This window comes from Tamandua tetradactyla, chromosome 16 (genome assembly GCF_023851605.1).
Source record: "Tamandua tetradactyla isolate mTamTet1 chromosome 16, mTamTet1.pri, whole genome shotgun sequence".
Lineage (NCBI taxonomy): Eukaryota > Metazoa > Chordata > Mammalia > Pilosa > Myrmecophagidae > Tamandua > Tamandua tetradactyla.
In genome coordinates, this window is record NC_135342.1 from 17,080,820 (window position 1) to 17,105,148 (window position 24,329).

The 24,329-nt window shown below is 31.8% G+C and overlaps 2 pseudogenes across 2 annotated transcripts in view; both read left to right on the plus strand.

The window, feature by feature from the left end:
- Positions 1 to 24,329, plus strand: part of LOC143658983 (multiple C2 and transmembrane domain-containing protein 1-like) — a 484,136-nt pseudogene that overhangs the window by 327,414 nt on the left and 132,393 nt on the right. The window lies entirely within an intron of this gene.
- The window catches only part of LOC143659955 (ephrin type-A receptor 7-like), a 45,975-nt pseudogene continuing 26,394 nt past the window's right edge, over positions 4,749 to 24,329 (plus strand). Inside the window, exons 1-3 of the transcript XR_013163814.1 lie at positions 4,749 to 4,782; positions 19,410 to 19,537; positions 22,238 to 22,406. The product of XR_013163814.1 is annotated as an ephrin type-A receptor 7-like (transcript). The remainder of the gene's footprint in view (positions 4,783 to 19,409; positions 19,538 to 22,237; positions 22,407 to 24,329) is intronic.

Here is a 24,329-nt window from a genome sequence, read left to right on the forward strand (position 1 = left end):
CAAACACAGTCAGGGCTTCTCTCTCGGCTGGAAGGGCACATGGCGAATACAGTGTCATCTGCTAGCTTTGTCTCCTGGCTTCCTGTTTCATGAAGCTCCCAGACATGTTTTTCCCATATACAAAACTTATTATCAAAGAAAATTCACTATAATCTCAGGAAATATGATAATTTATGATTAATTTCCTAAATTTACAGTATAAAACTTTACATAAATATTATCCTGAAGTTATAATTTCTTGGTACAGATGATTTGAAATATTGTAAAGCATTTAGCAAGTTTGTTCTCTATTAACACACAAAGTAAAAAGAAATTAAATAGAACATAGTAATTGAATAAAACAGTAATTTCTGCACCTCAACAAATGCCTACATAGGATATGTCTCTATGAACTAAATTATAATATTAAGGGTTTCAGATTTATTGTATTTAAGATATTAATGTTAAATTTCATGAGGTGAACATCACCCTCATATGAAAGCAAGATAAAGATCCCACAAGAAAAGGAAATTACAGAGCAATATCTCTTATGGATATAGATGCAAAAAATCTTCAACAAAATAATAACAAACTTAATCCCTACAACATATGAAAAGAATTATACAACATGATCAGGGGTAATATATACCCTTGATATGGTTCAACATAAGGGTTTAATATAAAAAATATATAAAGAAATCCTTCAACTCAACAACAACAACAAAAAACAACCAAATTTAAAAAATGGGCAAAAAAAACTTGAATTGACATTTCTCCAGAGAAGACATATAGATAGCCAAAAGGCATGTGAAAAGATACTCAATATCATTAACCATTAGGGAAATGCAAATCAAAACCACAATAAGGTATGGTTCACACCCACTAGAATGGCTACTATTAAGAAAATGGAATATCACAAACCTGGGAGAGGATGTGGAGAAATAGGAACACTCATTCTTTACTGGTGACAAAGTAAAATGGTGCAGCTGCTATGGAAGGTACTTTGGCAGTTCCTAGGAAAGTTATAGAATTACCCTGTGACCTGACAATCCCACTTGTATGTATAGACACTAAAGTATTGAAAACTGACTCAAACAGGTATTTTCACACCAGTGTTCATACTCATATTATTTACAGTTGTAAAAAGGTAGAAGCAAGTGTTCATCACCCAATGAAAGGATAAACAAAATGTGGTATGGACACAATGAAATATTATTCAGCTAAAGAAAAGAGAGAAGTTCTGATACATGTGACAGCATGGATAAACCTGGAAGACATCATGTTGAGTAGAATAAGCCAGACACAACAAACAATATTCTTGATCTCATTGATATGAAACAGTTAGTACAAATAAACTTTAGAGTCAGAACAGAGTATAGGTTGTAAAGGAATGGGCTGAGGGCAAGGCACAGAGAGTTAAACCTTAAAATGTACAGAGTTTCTATTTGGGGCAATGAAAAAGTTTTGGTAATAAATGGTAGTGATGGTAGAACAATACAGTCAATGTAATTACACAGAATTGTATGTTTGTATATGTTTAAAAGGAGAAACTTTAGGCAGTATATATATATGTGATAGACTGAAATTATTTTTTTATATCCATGGAACTGCACACCACAAACAGTGAACCCTAAATTAAACCATGGACTATAGTTACTAGTACAATTATAAAAATGTACTTTATTCTAATTTTACAAAAGTTGTAAAAGTAAAAATTTTTACAGTGCAGGATTTTAGTAATAGAGTGTTATATAGAAATCCTCGATTTTATGCATGATTAATCTAATAAAATGTTTGATGCCATTTTACATTGGAAGAAGATAATATAGATGAACTGGATAATTATCTTAATATGCACTTTTCTGAAGTCTATTCTGTAAGCTCATTTCTTTTAAAACTTTTTGTTAATAATACTAACTTTTATTGACAAATTTCTGATTGTCAAGCATTTGTCAAGTGATTCATGTTCATTATCTTTTTTAATCCTTGCAAAACCCTTTATTCCCATTTTGTAGATGAAATATATGTGGCTAAAACAATTTAGCAATTTGGCCAAGATAACTTAACTAAAAAAGGCAGAGCTAGAAGAGAACTTTTTTTTGTATGACTTTAAAGCCTGTGAATAGGGGGGAGTAAGTTTAGCAATACATTTTATTTCCCTTTACTACAAATACCTATATATACATACAAAAATATATACACATATGTGGTTTTTTTTCTCCAGGTTTGGGACATCAAATTTGACCAATATGATTTGAAAATCCCTTATATTCTAACTCTGAGACATGATATTTTATTACATGTCTGTGTGTGTGTGTTCTGTATGTGTTTTCTCAGAAGTCAAAATAGGTCTTTTTTATCTTATACAAAGGGTAATTTATCAGTGGGCAACAGCTAACAAATGGTTCTTGTTTCTTGCACACATAACCTGGTGAGTGGCCCCAGAAAAGAATTTCTTTATTTTTGAATGATGGAATATTAATCTACTTTGCAACTTCTTAAAAATATTTATCTCTGACTAACAAAAAAAATACCAGAACATTAGGACCCTGTTAAATTCAGAAGTTCTTATTTTGAAATACACTGTTAGGAAACTTCCATTCAAAAGAAATTCTCAGTAAGTACAAATCATTCACAATATCTTTACATTTTTCATTGAAATGTAGCGATTTCTAAATGAAATATGTTGTGCAATTGCTTCTGTTTGCTGTTCAAGAAAGTTTAGAACAAAAGTACTGGATGGGGTTCCAAAATATAACGGAGTTTTCCAGAGAAGGAAGGGTACCATTGGAAAAATGTTATTACTGGACAAAATAGAAAATGTACCCTATTTAAAAAACACTTAAGCATTTGTCAGTCATTGAGTTGCAAATTCAGATCAATATCAGCAGAGTAATATTTGCAAAAAAGCCTATTGGAATATTTTTCAACACTATGTTCATTGCCTGCAGTTACTTGTCTTTAGTTTGGTTGGTTTGGGGTAATGATGAAATAAAGAATCAGATTCATATTAAGTATGAGGTAGAATTACCTTTTTTTATTAAGTTTTAAAATTTTTAAATATAACAACAAACAAACATTCTTAACACATGATCATTCCATTCTACATATATAATCAGTAATTCACAATATCATCACATAGCTGTATATTCATCATCATGATCATTTCTTAGAACATTTGCATCAATTTAGAAAAAGAAGTAAGAAGAAAACAGCAAAAAATCACAAATGCCATACCCCTTATCCCTCCCTTTCATTGATCACTAGCATTTCAATCTACTAAATTTATTTTAACATTTGTTCCCCCTGTTATTTGTTTTTGTTCTGTATGTTTTACTTGTCTGTTGATAATAAGGTAGATAAAAGGAGCATCAGATGCATGGTTTTCGCAATCACATAGTCACGTTGCTAAAGCTGTATCATTATGAAGTCATCTTTAAGAACCATGGCTGCTGGAACACAGCTCTACATTTTCAGGCAGTTCCCTCCAGCCTCTCCATTACATCTTAACTAACAACATGATATCTATTTAATGTGTAAGAATAACCTCCAGGATAAACTTTTGAGTCTGTTGTGGCTCAGCAGGCAGAACTCTCACCTGCCATGCTAGAGACCCGGGTGCCTGCCCATGTGAAAAAAAAAAAAGGTCCTACTTACAATGGGTTCACACCCACAGGAATGGATTAAATTCCCCAATCCTGGGGTTTGTTCATATGAAACTTAACCCCACAAAGGATAGGTTATGCCTACTTAAAATTAGGCCTAAGAGTTACCCCTAAGAGAACCTCTTTTCTTACTCAGATGTGGCCTCTCTCTCCAGCCAACACAGCAAGCAAAGTTGCCACCCTCCCCCACCCTACATGGCACATGATTCCCAGGAATGTGGAACTTCCTGGCAATATGGGACAGAAATCCTAGAATAAGCTGGGACTCAGCATCAAGGGATTGAGAAAACCTTCTCTACCAAAAGGGGGAAGAGTGAAATGAGAGAATTGCCTTTTAATGCATCATTCATGCAACTTTCTGTTGGGTTGTGTTCTGAAAATTCTAGACCACTGGGCAATCTAAATAGTCTTGCTATCACTTCTAATAATACAAGATGCCATTGGAACATATTGTGGAAAGTATTCGTAACCCTGTATTACTCAGGAAATTAAAGTTGTTGTCAATCCTTCGTGGTATCCTTGTGGATAGTTTACTGATTTAAGGCTATCATATCTGGCTATTCTTTCTAGAGTCATAAGAGAATATTCATCCCAAAGCTGAATAACTAACAGCTAAGAGAAGTATGAATGAAAGGACAACTATTTTTTTATTCTAGAGAAGCATTTTATATAATTAAAAATTATCAGAATTTGGACCAAACGGACATTTCAAAAATTGTCACTGGCAATTATGAAAGTTATAATTAAAGATAGCCATAAAATAAACATTTGGACCAAACTAACATTTCAAATTTAATTTCAAAACATTTCAAAAAATACTGGTATTACAGTATTTTTCGTATTGGAGTACAACATGATCCTGACTTTATTTATAATAAGACATGTTCTAAGATTAAAGAAAATTTCCCAACTGATAGTGTTTTCTGATGACTTATAAGGGAAATTTTGATAACTCACCAGTGTATATATATTTTATTTTATTTAGGAGTTCAATTTTATCTTTGAAATGTGGTCTGAAACTCCATCATTAAAATCAGGCCATAGTAACATAGTTGGTGTTTATATGTAGAGTAGCTTTAACTGTGGATTTATGGAAATTTGAGGATGGAGTCAGATTACCTAATAGATGGCTCTCAAAGTAAGTAAATCATTTTTAAAAAAATCATTCAAGTTTCCTTGCCATCTCAAAATAGAAGTGGTTGCTTCATCTGTACTTTTCTCCCCACTCAATGTATTGTAACTGAAATCACACCATGAAATGACAATTTATATTCCTGCCCAACCTTCAGAGAATCATTCAGCTATACACAGCTTCATCTAGAGCCTTTGAAAACTACTGCCTGAATCTCATCTCAGAAACAGACAGAATGTTATGGAATGCTTCCCAGGCATCAGTAATTTTAATACAGACAACATAATTATAGGATAATAATATATAATTTTTCTTTAATTTTCACTATGAACCAGGGATGGTTTTAAGTATTTAACATGTATTTATAGATTTAATTTCCATAACTTTCCTATTTATGAAGTGTTATGATCTCATTTTAAAAGTAAGTGAAATGAAGCATGGACAGATTCAGTTCCTTTCTCAGGGTCACACAGCTAACAAGCAGTGGAACCAAGATTCAAACCCACTAGGCTAGCTCTTGGGACACTAGTCTTTACTCCTACTGTTTCTTTAATTTTCCTGCCCTCAAGGAGCTTCAGACTAGCTGAGGAGAGAGGCACCTATAAAATAGTTAACTGCCATATTTTACAGTACCAATAAGAAGAGTAATAGGATTTTAGAATTTAAGGAATTTAGCCAAAGTGAGGAAGTGTGATTTGATGCGTTGTGACTTATTGGAGGAGAATACCAAGAAGAAAATCATGGGTCCAATTTTTAACCTGACTCTGATATACTGAGTTTATATCAAGCTATCTCTTGCAGATTATAGATGTGATGCCAACAAACTTGATAATCAGTACAAATATGAAGTTATACAAAACACTGAATTATAAATGATTTCTTTATAACAGGGAAGCTTTTCTGTGGTTTGCTCTTCACTGCTTCCTAAGCATTTGTGGACCCTTGGTTCATATTTCTGTTATGCTATAATATTAAGATTTGCATTCAAATTATCTGCTTTCATGTTTTCTAGACTAAAATCTCCTTGAAGGTAAGAATTGAAACTTCATATCTTTGCACTGCCTGTAATGCTTTGTTATACTATAATTAACTATGAAAAATTTTATGTTGAATTTATTAGTGAACGCAACTGCTTATCAGAAAATCAATACAAATATTGATATAGTGATCTTGCCTTTTAAGCTTATAGTGTAACAGTCAAGAGTACTTAAGACTAATGCTAGAATGCCTTAAAAGGACACTGTTACTCAAAATTCCAGTATTTGACAAGATAAGTAGATTGCACCAGAAAAAAAGTCACCAAGGAAGCTTCTAAGTAAAAATTTAAAAAAAATACATCTTTCGTCAAGAATGTCTAGCTAAAAAAAAAAAACAAAATCAGCTGAACAATAACAGAAAAGTATTTGCTGATGTAATTGATGTATATTCTGACACAAGTCCTCATTTCCTCTTAAACCAATGACTTTCAGCTATGCTTTTCTGCACTGAGTATCACTGGTCTAGAATATTTTATATAATAATAACTTTATTTAGCCATCATTTCCTATTTTCAGATTTTATTGAAATATATTCATTTATCATTGATTCCATCCAAATTATGCATTCAATATCTCACAATATCATCACTTAATAGTGGAATTATCATCACACTCACTTTTAGACTATTTTCATTACTCCAAAAAGAAGTTATCAGATGCAAAAAAAGAAAATAGAAATCACCCCATATCTCTTATTTCCCCCTATTATTGACCTCTAGTAATGGTGTGGTACACCAGTTAACTGTTGATAAAAGAATTTTAAGGTATTACCATTAACCATAGTCCATAGCTTGCAATAGGTATTTTCCCCACATAGAATTCTATTATTAAAGTTTTGTACCAGTGTCATAAATTTGTACTAGTTCATACAAACACTTATTAAATTTGTAGTGGTAATCAGTGGCGTACATCACTCTAAACAACCCCTTTCAATCAAAATCACAATATAGTACTATTCCTTATATTTCCACTAATGAACTACCCTTGCTGCATATCTATTTCCAAACATTCAACCTTGTGATACATTCTGAACATATTAGGTTACCACTTTCTCTTTTCTAACTTCTATTTCTAGATATCCTGTGTTCTAAATTTTAAGACTCTGAATTTGCATATTCTAGTTCATATTAGTGAAATCATATACTATCTGTCCTTTTGTATCTGACTTATTTCACTCAGCACTATATCCTCAAGATTTATCCATGTTGTCACATGCTTCCGGACCTCATTTCTTCTTACTGCTGCATAACATTACCACATTTTGTTTCTCCATTCATCTATTGATGGGCATTTGAATTGTTTCCATCATTTGGCAATTCTGGACAATGCTGCTATGAGCATCATTATACAAATGTCTGTTCAAGTCCCTGTTTTCAAATCTTCTGGATATATACTGAGTAGCAGAATTGCCAGGTCATATTAGCCATCATTTCCTTTTGTAAAGGAATAACTCTAAATGAGCTTATTAATGTCCATATTTTGCCTTTTCAGTCCACATAACCTCCACCACAACTTCTCACCTCCAGGACCTCTGAAACATTTTATTCTTCTTGGAGGATTCATATGATATACTGGTTACACTGCAGCTTCACTTGCAGTTATGTTGTGACTTCATATACAAGAGAAAGAGAGCCAAAAGTTTTACTGATAAGGGTTTGGTTAAATAAATTATGGTGCATTCAATGCAGCTGACCAAAGGGTGATGCAGATCTACAGTATTAAATGATACAAGTTATAAAATACAGTGTAAGTGAAAAGCTAGTCTCTGAACTATACTATTTGAAAATATTATTCATGTAAAAGCATTGCATCTGTTTATACATATCTATGCTTCCTGGAAAGCAAAGGCACCAAAGAAACTATTAACAGTGGTTGCTCTAAGGAAGGGTAGCTTTATGTACTCTGGACCAGGTTGGGAGGGAATCTTACTTTTTACTCTATACTTTTTTTAAGTATTTTGAATTTTGTATCATGTATGTGCATTTGACATTACAAAGAGTGATTTTTTAAAAAAAATCCCTGCTCAGCTTGACTTTTTCTAGTATCTGCAGATTCTATGTATTGATCAGATCCCGAGGTGTCTTTTCATCATTGTCTCCCCAAAACCTAACATAGCTGGCACATCTTAGATTATCAATAAATATTAAATGAATGAATGAATGACTGCTCAGCTTTCCTCATTCTTGTGTCTCTTCTTAATACCTAGCCATATTTCTGTATAGCTGAAAAATTTGAATTAAAACTTAAAGATATGGATTGAATAAAAAATCTGCCCTATTCTGATTGAATGCTACTTAATTTCTCCAAGTCTCATTGTCTTCACCAATAAAATAGAAAGAACAACAGTACTTACCTTATAGGTTTATAATAGGAAAGAAAAGATATGCTTTATATAATAATAAAAAAAAGAATTTTGTAAATTCTAAAAATCTGTACAAATGCCACAATGACCTGCTATATATATTGAAAATGCCAAACAAACATTTGTTGAACAGAACTAAACTAGTAAAAAAATAGTATTAGCTATTGATTTAAAAGATCCTTAACCTTTCTTGGGTCATATTATTTTTTTTCAAAGAGAGAAAGAGTTTATTACTAGGCATATAGTAGGAGAGTGGATGGCCTATCAGCCCAAAATCCATCTCCCCAAACTGCAGTAATTCTGATAGTTATATTAGCAAAAAACATGGGCAGAGTTTAGGAAAATGAGCACAGTGGCCCTGATGATGCAATTAGAAGTGATCTAATTATTGAGCATGTGCTGACTGATTGTATACTTAGACAACGTATGTAAGAAAATGATGGAATGAAGTATAGGTGACTTGTATGTTAAAGTCTAAGCTACTGCACATGTCAGGCAGGTCCACTTTGGTTAGATCCAGTCTCAGTTATCAAGATAGCTTTAGATTTGGGGTGGGTTAGTTCTGGGCTGACCCAAAACCCTTCATTAATAAACATTAGGGGCTGCCTTTAGTGGTTACAAGGCTTGAAAGTTGAAAAACTGGATAACTGAGTACAAATGAAGGTTAGTCACAAAGTTTTTACAATCACAGGGGCAGAAGATAAATGCTACACAATCATTACCAGAGATCAAGATAGCCGGATTACAATTTACAGATTTCAGGAATTTCCCTCTTTTATTCCAATACCAGAAAGCAAAAAGGAATATCTATATAATGATTCAGTAATTAAAAATGATCCCTTAAATCATGACCTAGGTTACAATTTTCCTTGTCATTTGATAGTTATTTCTCACTCGAGGGATATTTGGGTGATGACTGTTCCAACTGCTTCAAGGCTGAAGAGGGGTGTTTGCATTAAAGGTCATAGGGATGAAGGGATGAAAACCAGTTGTTCTTCCTAGAGAGTTTGGTATTTCTGGATTTCAGAGCTTCTTTTGGCATTGGAACAATCTGGAGGTTTTAAGTCTCTGAAAAACAAACTTAATAAGTAAAATTTTATAGAGCCCAAGATATCTTTCAAGGTTTCCAGAAATACTGATGGTTAAGGTTTGCCATATGGTGGCAGTTTGCAAAATCTGCTGAAACTTGCATAAGAGTTACCTCCAAAATGACCTCTTGAGTTCATTTGAAATCTCTTAGCCATTGAAACATTATTTCTTTTTCCTTTTTTGGTCAACTAATCAACTAATCCAAGACATTTGTCCTGTCTCTCTCTTTTTTTTTTAATTCTTTCCTTGTTACACATGGAGCTCTGACCTATAGCTGATGACATGTACTTTTATTTTTTTAAATTTATTTATTAATTAAAAAAATAAAGAAAAAAATAAAACAACATACATAATCAGTAATTCACAATATCATCACTTAGTTGCATATTCATCATTTCTTAGAACATTTGCATTAAGTCCGAAAAAGAAATAAAAAGACAATAGAAAAAGAAATAAAATGAACACAGGAAAGAAAAAAAAGATTATGCATGTACTTTTAGAAACTGTTAGAGCAAAGCAGTTCAGCTGACAGGCAAGTTTGGCTGTTTCTATGATCTGTAGCTTTTCAAGAATAACAAGACCATGACTAATAAAATCATACCATTGCTTACTTAACATCATACAGATTAGTATCAGGATAACATGGAGAATGAGAACATTTTTAAATTTTTAGGACCTTTATACAGTCTCTAAATATACAAATCATATTATTTTACCTCTATAAATTGAACCAGTAACAGGATAGAAAATCTCTTTTAACCGCTGTAATACTTCCCAAACACCTTCTATGCAATTAAGCTATTTTAGCATTTTGCTTATACAAAGTGAAAGAACAAACTATTTGTAGCAGTTTTTCCCCTAATAGTGAGAAGACTTTTCTTGAAATAAAGGATGATAATGCCAATATAAACATTAACAAAGATAGTATTCTGATACCTAGACAGAGTACTTAACAATGATTAAGAAAAAACTTTTTAAAACTTTACATTGAGAGCAGGCTAACAATCTGCATTATTTTAATTGGGAAAAAACTAAACTTTAGTTTTGTATGAATATACAGTTCAACACAAAAGCTTTCTTTTTTGAAATATATGATAAAACAGACATTAAATTTTGGTCAATACTGACTATGACAATTTACTTTCATAAACTCCATTTTACAACTCTCTACATTCATTCATAACTTATAGTCAATAATGACTATAATAAACAAAATTCACCTCCTCCATCTCTCTACTACTTTCTGTATCCATTCAGGATTTGTGGTCAACAATGACTGTAACAAACTATTTTGTTAAATTTTCTCTCACCATCCATATGCATTCCACTTATAGTTTATATTTATCCAGACTGCACATAATCAGAAATAAATTTAACAATAAATTCACAAACCTTTTGAACTAGCATACTTCCCTTCCAGTAGCAATATTCATGAAGGAGATAATACAACAAAATAATAGAAGAAGAAAGAAATTTTTGCTTGGGTTTGTATAACCAGGCATCTATATACTCAGAACATGGAAATGATTACTTTAGATTATGCCCCAAATCTATCAGTCCAATCCAGCATAACCTTCAAACATCAAAAAAGCCCCAAGTTTGAAATATAATAAGCTTTTCAATATTTAAGGGCTGTATATCCAGAAAAATATTCAGATTTTCCACAGCATTATTCTCAAGTGCTAATTTGAGGGAAATTATTTAAGAAAAACTAGTTAAGAGCTCTATTTATTTGAATGCTGCTTTCTTACTTAAAGGTCTTACAAGTGTCATCTTTTCTATGACGTCTTCTTAGGTCATTCTTTATCTATCTGCTTTTTAAATTTTTCCACCATTTTTATACCTTCATTATTACTGTCCTATATAATACCCTGGTACAAGTATATTCTTACTATAATATAAACTTTTTAAAGCTAAGAATTAGGTTTTCTCTATTCATGACAGCATTTACTAACAAAAATATACTGATTGACATAAACAAAGCCACTACAAATTCAAAATTCTTCTATATACTGAGGTAACAAATGGCCAAGTAACCAAAAGCCAGGTTCTTTGAAATCCAGTTAATCAAGGTTATAAAAAAATCAATTATATATCTTACTAAACTTAACTGATTTCTTAAATAGAATATGTTTGAAGCATTAGCGTATTTTAAAATTTTATTATACTTTATATGTGTTATTATTACCATGTATATTGCTCAATTTATGTAATTTATTTAGTTAGGCTAGCTTATCTTATCAGTAAGCTTGTATAAACTTAGGGAGAACAGACCCAAGCAGAATAAAATTGTATTTGTTGGATTCAAAATCCCTCATAAAATTTCTTTCATTAGAGGTTGAAAAAACTCTTTGTTTGTATATTATCTTAAAATTACAAACAATTTAAAAAGTATATTGACTGTTAAGTTTTGGAAAATGTATTGCAAGTGTTTAATTTGTTCCCAGCTTAAATCCAGGAAAATTTTCCATACCTCTCAAATATCTTTCATTTTACTTACTGGAATTTGGTAATTAGATTTTATTCAGTTATTCCTATCCCAAAGCTATTTATATTTTAATAATGATCTGATTACTACAGTTACCACTGTAAAGGTATTATTGGGAAAAATATTAGCAAGTGTTAATAATATTTCTGTAGTATTTTTTACACCTACCATTTTTAACCTACAGGCCCAGTAAAAAAAGAATTCTAAACCATACCTCACCATATCTTTTTGTGCCTAGCCCTCCCTCCATAACTGCTTTAGGTGATTAGACCTTAGGGCAGGGATAGGTTGCACAGATTGAATGAAGCATGGCTTATAAAATTTTGAGAGTTCCTATGCCCTTCTTTGACTATTTCCAATTGTTGGATTTATTTTACTAAAAGTTGTGGCCAGGACCATTGGAAAAGTTCTTTCCTGCTACCTTAAGGAAATTTCAGGGGTGGTTTCTTTCTAAGTCCTTGTTTGTTTACAGAAATTACAAAACTAAAATTTTGAATCTTGCCATTCAGCCAGTTTTTTCTCTTTTGCTTCAGAAGTAACAATTTGTATAAAATTTATATAAAACTGCCCATTTCTTTCTTAAGAAATTCCAATGGTTGGTTTTTTTTTAATTTTTGTTACTTTGTTATTGCCATCCAAAGGTATGAGAATATACATTGAACAGTCGGACAGGCATAGATAGAAATTAATTACACAAAAACAGAAATACTTTTAAGAGGAACAAATAAAGGATTGAATAGATTATCTCATCCATTTATGCCTTTTTTGTTTGTCTTACAGAATGATTTTAACTGTAATGGTAGTATTTTTATTTTTATTCATTTTGAGGCCAGATTATGTTACAGAAATAAACCCTTTTTTGTTGGCTCATCACCAAAATCTTTTCAATTTTCAATGCAGCCCAAAGGTTCCCTTTCTAAGAATTTTCATAATCAGTAACCATTTAGGAACATCTGACCAATACAAATGTATGAACATAGCAACAACAAATTTAAACAGATACTTTGCAATTATTACATTGAAGTAATGCACCAATTAATAACTAGACCAAACACACCAATGAACAATTAAGTAGGCATTAAATGTGTAACACACCAATCAACAATTAAGCAAACATTAAAGTCATGCTATACCTCAGTAACACACCAACTAGCATTTTAACAGGCTTACTTAATTTCATTAAATACCAACTAATGGTTGGATTACTCATTTTTCAGAAGTATACCCAACAGAAAAATTTAGGTCAGGGCATCAAACTCCGTACAGCATGGTATCCAGGAAACGTGTAGAGGTCAGAGCAAAGGAGATCTTTCTGGAAACGTGACCCAGCCTAGATCAAGGGGACTCAAACCACCATATTTACTCCCTGATCCACTTTTTACCCTGATGACCCAGTCACCCAGTCAGATGTCTGGACCTGGAACTGGAAATGGTTTCTCTCTTTGAAACTTTTTAAGGTGCCCAAAGTCTCTGGAGTGCCAGAACAGAGAACCCCAGTTGCCAAGCCTCTAGACTAAATTTAGTCCAGTGGCCACAGAAGGCTTGGTTACCTGGCTTAGCTGCTCTGCTGGGGCTCCAGCACCTCAGGCATCCATCCCTTCTGGAGGTCTTCAAATTGTGACTGGACAAAGGCCATGGATTCTTTTGCATGACATGCTCAGTAACCAATTCCTGAGACACTGGTGTTTCAAAGAGAGAGTTTACTACTAGGCACATAGTAGGAGAACAGATGGCCTAGCGACCCTAAATCTGTCAAGAGTCATATTAAGTCACCATTTAATTATTCCTTTATGAGTAAGATTGTGGTGAGGGAGCTAGTTCTATTTTCCTTTTTTTTTTCCTTTACTTCAGAGCAATGCAATTAAAATACAAATGCACAAGAAGTTACAAATTAATCCCTCATGAGTTGACACTTTAGTCAATACTTTAGCAAAGAGTAGTAGGACTCTCAATATGTATTAAGACCTAGCTTTCTTCATAATTCTCACCTCTTTGCCCTTAAAACATTTTACTTAGAGATTTTGCTAGGAGGTGCTAATTTCTATAGAAATTAATAAGACATCCAAACAGTTGGTTACTAATCATCTGATGTTTAGAAAGAAGAAAACTTTATTCTCAGAAAGATATATTTTCAGACCATTTTTTATGAAGATGTCATAACCATTGCTTTAAAGAACAGAATTGTTCTTAGTTGATTAACTAGTGGAGTGGAGACTTTTGATGATCCTGTTATCTATTTTATTATCCTGCTGAAAATATATTGACTTTACTCACTTTACTTGACACTTGACTAGCCCGCTATCCAGGATGCTTTTATTTTCCTATTTTGTCAATTCAATACTATATTCATTCACAGAATTTTCAGATCTTATCTTCAGTTCTTGTTCAGGTTGTGTTTTCCAGCTACTCTTTTTGAATTTATTTAAAAATCTATTCTGTGATATAACTTATTATATTTTGATATTTTACATTTTGAATAAAGCATTATCATAATCATTGGCCTGTTAAATAGTTAGCAGTGTAGATAAGATGATTTTAAAAGAGATCTATCATCAATTAACTTTTTAAAATAATATATTATGAAATTTTGTTTGTTTTAGACACAGATCATGCTTCTCTCTAACCAAATATAATATGATAGAATGTATAGCAAATAGGTTTCCTGAAATTCCTGCAGACTCAATTGCCCTTGGCCTCTGTGCTTCTCATTAGCTAAAACTTTATACTCATTGCTTATATTATTATGGATCCTTTTTTCACAGCCAGGAAATTGAAGTTTAGCAAAATCACAATCACAGCAGAGTTTTTTGTTTTTGTTTTGTTTTTGCATGGGCAAGCTCCAGGAATTGGACCCAGGTCTCTGACATGCAGGCAAGAACTCTGCCACTAAGCCACTGTTGCCCACCCTACAGCTTAGTTTTTTGATACATATTTCCATGTATTATAGAAATGGAAGTGATATGTTTCATGATATTTTCCTGGACCACTTATATTTATGGCATAGTCTTTTGTATGTATACATTGAATAAATGTATATATGCTTTTAATATGTTAGTCCTGCAGTACAAAAGCGAAACACCTGTGAAGAAGAGTTAGCAGTTGTATATTATAAAATATTAAGTACATAAAGTATGCACACTTGTTATTTTCAAGATTGGTATGTAATGAAAATGTTCAGTAAAATAATAGTATTCTATTTTTGTCAGTCTTGCATTTGACTGTGTTCTAAAGGTGTTTTCATTTTCACTTTTTATATTTCGCTAATATAAATCTAGCAATTGTCAATAGATTTAACAACTTGAGGTGGGTAATAAAGGTCATTTCATTCTTGTTGACCCATCTTATTTGCTGTATAGTTTAGAAATACAGATTTGTTTTTCTACTATACCATTCTTTGTTGAAATTCGGTGAGAACATTTACACATAGGGAAACATGATTGATATAAATAATTATTTTAAAAATCTTAAACACATGTGCTTAAAGTTCTACGGCACACACACACACAAACATTTCCTCCAAATGCATATTGGAGATTTTTTTTTCTTGTAAAACATTTTGGGGGGGTTATTTAATATCAAAATTCCTTGAATCCATGCTGTTTCAACATAAAGTTTGTTTTATCACATTATTTAACAGTCATATCATTTTTCTTTTTTCATGGAGGTTTTGGAGAAAATTTACTTCCAAGTTCATTCTAGTTGTCGACAAAATTTAGTTCCTCTGCATTTATAGGACTGAGGTCTCTGTTTCTTTGTCTCTGTCAGCTGTGAGCTTGGCTGATCTTCAATCTACAGGCTGCCCCTTTTCCTTTTCATGTGTTCCACGTGGCCCCCTGAAGCAGTGGTTGGACAGTTCTGTTCATACTTTAAATCTCTATGACTTACTCTTCTGCCACATCTCTCTGACTGTGGCTGGAGAAATTTCTCTGCTTTTACAGGCTTATGTGATTAGATTGGGCTCACCAGGATAATCCATGATAATCTCCCTATTTTAAGGTCTGTAACATTAATTATACCTGTAAGTTTTTTTTGCCTGGTAATGCCACATTTTCACATGTTCCAGGAATTATGGTGCAGACATCTTTTGAGAGGGAAGCTATTCTGCTTACTTTATGCACTGTGTTTTGAAATTGTCTTTTTCCTGCTTCATGCTATAAAAATTTCCCACAAATAAAGGAAAGCCTAGCTTTCTCATGGAAAAAAAAAGTGGAGATCTTTTTAATATATTCTCTCCTGTAACTTAAATATATCTTTTGTTCATGGATTTTAATTGGAAACTGATTAAAACCAAAACTTATAAATGCTTAAAGTCTAAAAAATCTGGAAAATGCTGATTGGTTCAGGTGTATAAATAAACTCACCACCTTGTCCCTGATTATTTTTTAATTCAAAGCTTCATATTATGAAATCTAGTCCAGAAATTTACCTTTAGAACTATTATTAGACTCTTGCTTTCCTTTTTCATTAACTTTATCAATTTTATTTTATAATGCTGAGATTTACCACCATTGAACTACAAAAAAAATAATTTTCTGAAAACTCTAAGATCATCTTTCCCTTCCATTTGTGCAAATTCCAAATATGATTAATAATGTGCTTCCTGATATGCTCTGTTTCCTATTGTATTTGTTATATCTTATATCCCCAATGAGTCTGGAAGACATTTAAGAGCAAAGAACATTCCATCTTTTTCTTCACTTGGAATTTAATTTTTATATTTGATTATTTCTAGAAACCTGTGAGAAATAATTCAATGGTTTGTTAGAAACCCAAATAAAAATTCTTATTAAAAAGATCCTCTATATGAAGTATTGTTTTCCTTCATCTTCTAATCAGGTAACTTATTATTGTTGGTTTTTATTCATTAGCTTCACATCAATTCCAATTATGATATACTTTATTCCATTTTGATATTCATGAAAATTATAATTTAAATGCTATAATAGTCCATTGTTTCTTTCTTTATACATATAATTTCCTTGTTTATATTTCCTTTTAAAAATGAATTTTAGATTCCACTAAGGGAGTATTTTGATGTGAGAGTGAGGTCACTCCTAGAGAAATTGTTGCAATGTGATTAATCTAGAGGATAAAATATATTAACCATAAAAATAGTGTGTTTCAAGCTTAGGATATATTATGATACTTGAATTTCACTTTTCTGTATAATTTGATCTGAAAATTATTACTGTGTTAAAATCTAACTAGTTTTAGAGATGTTTTGTTTATAAGCTGTATATCCTATGAATTGTATATCCTTATGCCCAAGATATTGAAAATTGGGGAAAATATAATCACTTTTTCTGTGCAAAAACATTGTGTTTGAAGTCATAAAACAGGGAAAGATTTTTCCTATCATACAGTTTATCTCTTTCAAGTGCCATGTGCTAGTACTTCTGTCTCTGAGCCTCTTAAATGTGTGATGATATAGTATCAGCAAGCAATAAGGAAGAAAAAAATTCCTACAGGAAATCAGGAGTATGATCACAGGTAGGCTGCTAGTGCAAAAGAGAGAAAATATGTTGTAGCATATTGCATTGTTAGTACTGTGATGTGGGTTTTGAAATACTAAAATTTCAGATGCAGTTTTAGGCACCTTTATTTCCAGTTCCCACCTACAATAAAATTTTGTTAGGAAAAGTTCTTTTCCAGGAACTTTTGTAAGGGTTGATTAGCAAATAATAAAAATAACTTTTGCATGTAAATTACCGAAATGGAATCTCACTTTATAGTCAAACATTGCTGTGATAGATTGGAGACTAAATAAGGTATATTTATACCCCAAGACACCCCCAAACCTGCAGAATTCAATGTCTCCTGCCCCCTTCACCATCATATTTCAGGATAGAAGCTGAGTACAGTGTCTCACAGCTTGGAAATGAAATTCACATTAAGCTATGTATGTTCTTTGAAGAACACCTAGAGATTTACACATACTATCTCTCTAACCTATTTCCTGCTGATTCCAAATGGCATAACTTGTAAAGTCTGACCAGAAACCAGCAGCCCTGCTGGGTTATTTAGCATGTTGACCATTGCAAGATTCTTAACCATGTTGCATTTTATTTTTTTACTAAAGATAAAATACAAAGTTTTCTGAATGATTTTCTTCCTTTAAAGAAAATCAGACTATTGGAGATTAAATCGAATGTCACTTTACAATTAGTTGGGATTGATGTTTTCTAAGGCTGTGGCCTGACAAATCAGGCCTCTTGTTCACTATGGTCTGCTGAGATTTGCTCAGCATGTTTTGGGTGGAGAGTTGTATCATTTTAGAGTGAAGATTTTCTTCACTGCATGCACAGTCCTCAAGTTTCAAACGTTGTGGCAAAAGTAAGGTTTCTTATTAGCAATTTGCTCTATTGGAAATATATCAGAAATACATTTAGTCTGTAAGCACAGTTTATTGAGTCCATAAGCTGCATCCCCTTCAAGGGAAAGTTGTCTCAATCTGCCCTAGTTATGCTTTTGTTAGTAATTTGAGAGGAAATGGGACTCAGGCATCTTCCATGTCCTTCCCTCAAAAATCAGCAACCCAGAAAGAAGTGAAAAATGTGCTTTTTAGACATTTATATGAGAAAATATCACGAAGTAGAAGAAAGAAAATAAAGCCAAAGGGATAAACATCAGAAGCTTGCTTAAATGGCTCTGGCCCCGTATAATTGCTTTTCTGTCAGCAGGATTATTAACAATTTTGGACATCTGAAAATTAAATTAACAGCCTGAAAATATTTTACAGAATGATATAGAGCATGATACATGAAACATAATGACCTCTCTGAAATTCAGCCAAGCCCGTGCAGCTACTCATTTAGACAGAGAGGACAACTAGTTAATCATCACCAAACAAATTTGACAGAGCAAATTAGTTTGCTACATTCCACAGTCTTAGCTATCAAAAAACCATATGTGGCACCAATTAGACTGAACGAACTCTAGGCATATTATTATCAACATAGAAAGAGAAAGCAAGATTGTAGCTTTGAATTGTTTCTAATAAAGATGGAATCCTAGGTTCCATAGGTAAAATTACATAGGTTTAATTACATAAATTAAATGTATAAGAGCCTGGACATGTATGTATGTGTATGAAAACACATATTTAAGTAGCAATAGCTTTAGCATTTTCTTGCAACTTGACCTAATGACCTATAAAAAAGGTTTTCCAAGATTAACTGGAATTCTTAGTGTACACACACATAAGTGAATAAGGAAAGCAAAAAAGTGATCATTACTTATATTTTTTCTTACACCATATCGAATTAATTTTTTCTTTTAAAAGTACATGACCACTGTATGTGAAATAAATATTTGGACTTAGTTTATCATTGGAGATTAATCTGAAATCATATTTTCTAGTTTAAATTAGCATTCACTTGCTTAATTGTCATTCTCAACCTCATCATTTCCACTTTTCACTAACTTGAACAATACTATCTTCTGCTGTTTGCACTTTAATTTAAATTTCTATTAAGGTTTATGAACAGTAATAAGGTCCTGTTTGAATATTCATTAGCTTCTGAATTGTGAGCTATGAAAAAGTGCTTTCTTTTACCTTAATGAAACTGGCACAACATGGGACTGATCAGTTGTGACATTTGATTTGAGGCATCCAGTGAATTTCCTCATTGTTTATTGACACATCTTGTCCAAACAGCTCCCTCACAAGTGAGTAATGGAGTAATGAAGGAGAGAGTGCTGCAGCGGAGTGTCGAGCTTTCTTGGCAGGAACCAGAACATCCCAATGGAGTCATCACTGAATATGAAATCAAGTATTATGAGAAAGTAAGTGCTAAAAGCAGCTGAAATGTACAATGATATGCTGTGTGTCTCATGACACCCTACTGTACTGTAACTGTAGCCTAAAGTTGATCATTTGCCAACTGTCTGGAGCTACTTTGAAACTCATAGTTAATTTTAGCCACTTTTAATAACCATATTCTTGAATCTCTGGTTCATTGCTATAATGATTTCTGCATATTGGGTTTCTATATTGCACAAATGAAAATATTCCACTTATTATATATTACTTACTCAATTTTTATATCATAATAATTAGATGTAGAATATTTTCAAAGCACAGAAACTACAAAGCCCCACAGATATTTGAAAAATGTTTCTTTTCATGTCTGTTTAGCATCTTTATAATTTATGTACTTAAATTGCTTCAGTGATAATAAGGATGGTCTCAAATAACATAACTTGAAAAAATTAAGATTATTTTGTATAATAGATATGTGGTTTTTTCCAGATTTCAGAATGAGCTGATTATAATTCCATTCATTTAAATTCACCTGAAATTTCATGTATATTATAGTAATCATGTCCACCTTCATTATACCCCATCCCTCCATAAAAGTTAATGTCACTAAAACCTAAGTGCTTGCTCCTTTATCTCCTTATAATAATGCCTAAATTTTAGTAAATGGTGAAATAGCTGAGTTGTATGTGTATTTATTTCTGTCCCATATGGACAGTTAGGAAACTAAAAAATCCTATTCACAAATTATTATCTGTGATCCATCTCAAAGATTCTGTTCAAAGCTTCAGCCACAGAACTATGATTATTACTAGTAGTCATTAGTAACTAATGCTACTAGTAATAGTCATAATAATTATAAGTGCTACTATGATTGACTTAGCAGAACTACCTGAAGCACTATAATATACATTTGAATGGAATTATAAAACAGGGGCCTATGCGTTTGGAAAATCTTGAGTTGAGCTGACCTGATTGAATATATTGAAATGCAGGGTGCACGGGTGGTTCAGTGGGAGAATCCTCACCTTCCATGTGTGGAACCCGGGTTCAATTCCCAGACCATGCACCTAAAAAAATAAAATAAATAAAAAAACTGAAATGCTGATAATGCACTGCCAATAGATATAATTTAAAAAAATTTTTTTTCCTTTGAAGAAAAGGTTTAAAATGAGGTTAGTTTTAATGTCCAGATTAAGCTTAAAATATTTTTGCATGCTGTTTCCATTTTAGATTCATGCCTTCATGGCCAATGCTGCATTTTGCATGCCTCTATTATAATCTTTCCTGAATTTGTATCAGATTTCAAAAACAATTTAGTTCCCTTTCAAATAAAACACATTTAAAAAATATACAAAACTTCTTATAGTACAATAAAATACTTCACCAATCCTTGCTCTGGAATCAATCAGTTCAAATAGTGCTTTTCTATTTTGCATGAAAGAAACAGAATGATTTATATTCACTAAATTTACAGATGAGGCCATTTTTAAACTGTGGTGGTAGTATTGTATTATATTGTAATATATGCAATCATGTAGCCAATATCATTATATCATCTAGTGTCAGCAATGCCTACTTCTTTTATTTGAGCTCATATATATAATTACAATATTGACTTTGTCATTTTTATAAATTTGTATAATAAAAATAATCACAGATCAGTCTAAATCAGTTTAAGTATTCTTTTATGTACACTTTTCAAAATATCAGTATGAATGCAAACCAGACAACCAGACTGTGGTTTTCAATGAATGATTTTCAGTTTTCAATGAATGATTTTATTTCTTGACACTGAGAGTTATGCATAAGAATCTATTATAGAATGAATAAGACACTATCTAAAATTTTTTTCCTAAATATTCTGTCACAATAATGAGACATTCAATTTTGATTCATTTCAATGTAGTTCTGGTAGAGTTTTATGATTGAACTTTCATATTTTTTTCATTCTTAAGCTTATCATATATAATGTACATGAAATGTGAGTACAGTGCTTGCAGGAAGTAAAAAGTACTTGATAATAAAAATATAAGTTCTTTTCTTTTAACAAACTCTGTAAGTTTTGTTAACAGTTGAAAAAGGAGGAAATTGAACCAACTGATTTTTAACTCACCATTAAAGCATAAATTATAGGATACTTTACATATTTATATTGATTGTTTTAATTAAAAATATTCCATTAAATATAATTTTGTAGAAGTGTTTTTATTCTATGAGAAATGAAGAATTTAATTAAAACAGTTAAATTCATAATGAGGTACTGGCATTAACCAAACTTCTTAATTTAATAATTTTCTTAGTTTTTGGCTTGTTGCTTTTTGCCTGCTGACTAACATTCAGTAAAAAAAATAAAAGAAATGCCTTGTGAAGTGAAGACTGCTAAATCATAGATTTTATGGTATATCAATTTGGTCAATGAAGCCTTTGATTATATGTGTAACTAAATAGTTCTTGCCACTATGCCCTCTACCAAAAAGCAAATGCTTAAAATATTGCAAATGTTTTAGCAAAATTATTTGCCTTTGAAATTTATAGGACAATGGCATGTGTTTTGAATGTACATTTTATTTTATCTTAGAAACAACTCAACCTTGTGATATTCCACAGGGTACAATGTAGCCTTTATAAAAACTATACAGCAAATTAAAATAAATTGCAAGAACTGGTTGTCAGATTGCTTGGCTGCAATCTAATTAAGTATTCCCTGTAAATATTATTTCTAGGATCAAAGGGAACGGACCTACTCAACGCTAAAAACCAAATCCACTTCAGCCTCCATTAATAATCTGAAACCAGGAACAGTGTATGTTTTCCAGATTTGGGCTTTTACTGCTGCTATTTATGGAAATTACAGTCCCAGACTTGATGTTGCAACACTAGAGGAAACTACAGGTAAAATGTTTGAAGGTAATTACCACCTTTGGTTTGGATTCCTACTCTGCTTTATTTTTTTCATTATATGAGTTGATGATTTGCATCAAAATAATTTCTACATATAAAGATATATGAATGCATAAATATGAGCTTTGTAAAAGTTATTCAGAATAATAATTAAAAGTGTTATTTTATTTACTATGTTAGAACCTTGTGATTTAAATTAGTTTCAATTTAAAATGTACCGGATTAACTAAAAAAATAAAAGGCTAAGTTAGAAACAAAAACAGTTGTTCAAATTGCATGTTGGCATAGGCTGATTTTGTAGACCCCAAAAGATTTTACTGTAATTGTATCAGTCACAGCTACTTCTTCACAGAAACCCCCAAACCCCCAGAATGTAAACAAGGTAGGGCAGGTGAAAGATGGTATGTAAGAACCTGGATTAATTTAAGCAGCTTGTGCTATAGCAGTGATTTCAAAAATTGGAATTCAGGAAGATGATCTTAGAACTTATATTTATTTTAATATAATTTCTTCCTTCTTTTCTGTTGTGAAACATTTCAAACGTACTAGCGAATACATTTAACCTATATATTAAATATAAAAAATAATTTGAGAATACCCCTGTGCCTTCCACTCTGTTTAATAATAGAGGATCACCCAAATCTTCGAAGCCCTTTTATCATTTTTTTAGAATAACACAGTTTTGTAATATACAGTGTATACATATTACATTATATATATATATATATCATATGTCGGTATGTGTGTGTGACTGTGTGTGGTCACACTCTGTGTACATAACAAATCTTGAGAGGCTTATCTCAGTTTATTGTCAGGATGCAGTTTATTGTCAGATCCCCTGGGTCCCAATGCTGGTTACTTTTCCCTTGGGCTGAAGTCTCAGGTTTCTGTATTTTGGAGCTTTTGATTTCAACTGATGTTATTGATCAGGCACAAGGTTCACCCAGCTTTTACTTCTTCACCTTCTTGCTAATCTAGTGTTCCCACAAAATTCTAAACAAGCAATTATTTAAAAAAGAGACACTCAAAAACCAGTTTCAAAAAATATCATTTGACTTTATTTCATCAATTTTTTAAGAGTTTTTAGAAGAACAAAATCAATACAAATTTGATCAGAGATGTATTTGAGCTTCAGAAAAAGAATTTTATAGGTCTTTTAAAAGGTTGAGTAAATTGATAATTATACTTTTCATTAACTAATGCTTGTTAAGTTTACTAACAATATTCTTTGAACATACTTTGTAACATTTTTGAATTAAAAAGTAACTCCATATCACAAATAATAAAGTATACATTGAAGTCAAATTGAAATATGACATTTACATAGAATTGTATTTACATAAGACATCAATTGAAAAATGTCACATAATTTGGTGTGATGAAATTAGTACCATTATTTATTATGTTGAAACCAAAGCTGAACTATCTTATTTCGGTGGCTCCAAAGCATTAAAATGTTATAAATTAAGATTTCAGCATTTAAACACCTGATTAAGTATTTTGCTAAAATGTGTTCTGGTAGTTTCCAACTCAGGTATATTTCAGGATATCTTTGTGATTTCAAATATAATAAAGCATTTCAAACTACATGCTTTTTCCTAATGAATAGTGTAAATTTGAATTAGAAATATCAATTAGTTATCTCACATTTATCTGCATTCTCCTTCTCAGTGCAACCTTTATGTTTGAAGCCCTCAAAATGAATTTATGCCTTTTCCTGACTTCATAAATTGAAAGTATTGGATCAAATTATTATTTACTACATATTGAAATTCAGAGATATTGTTTCATTATTTTAAAAATGAGGTAACTAAGTCTTAAGGAGAGTAAGTTAGAATACTGGAATATGACCTATCACATATAATGAATGTTATAATGTTATAAAATTGATTTTGCATTAGAAAGAATTTGGTG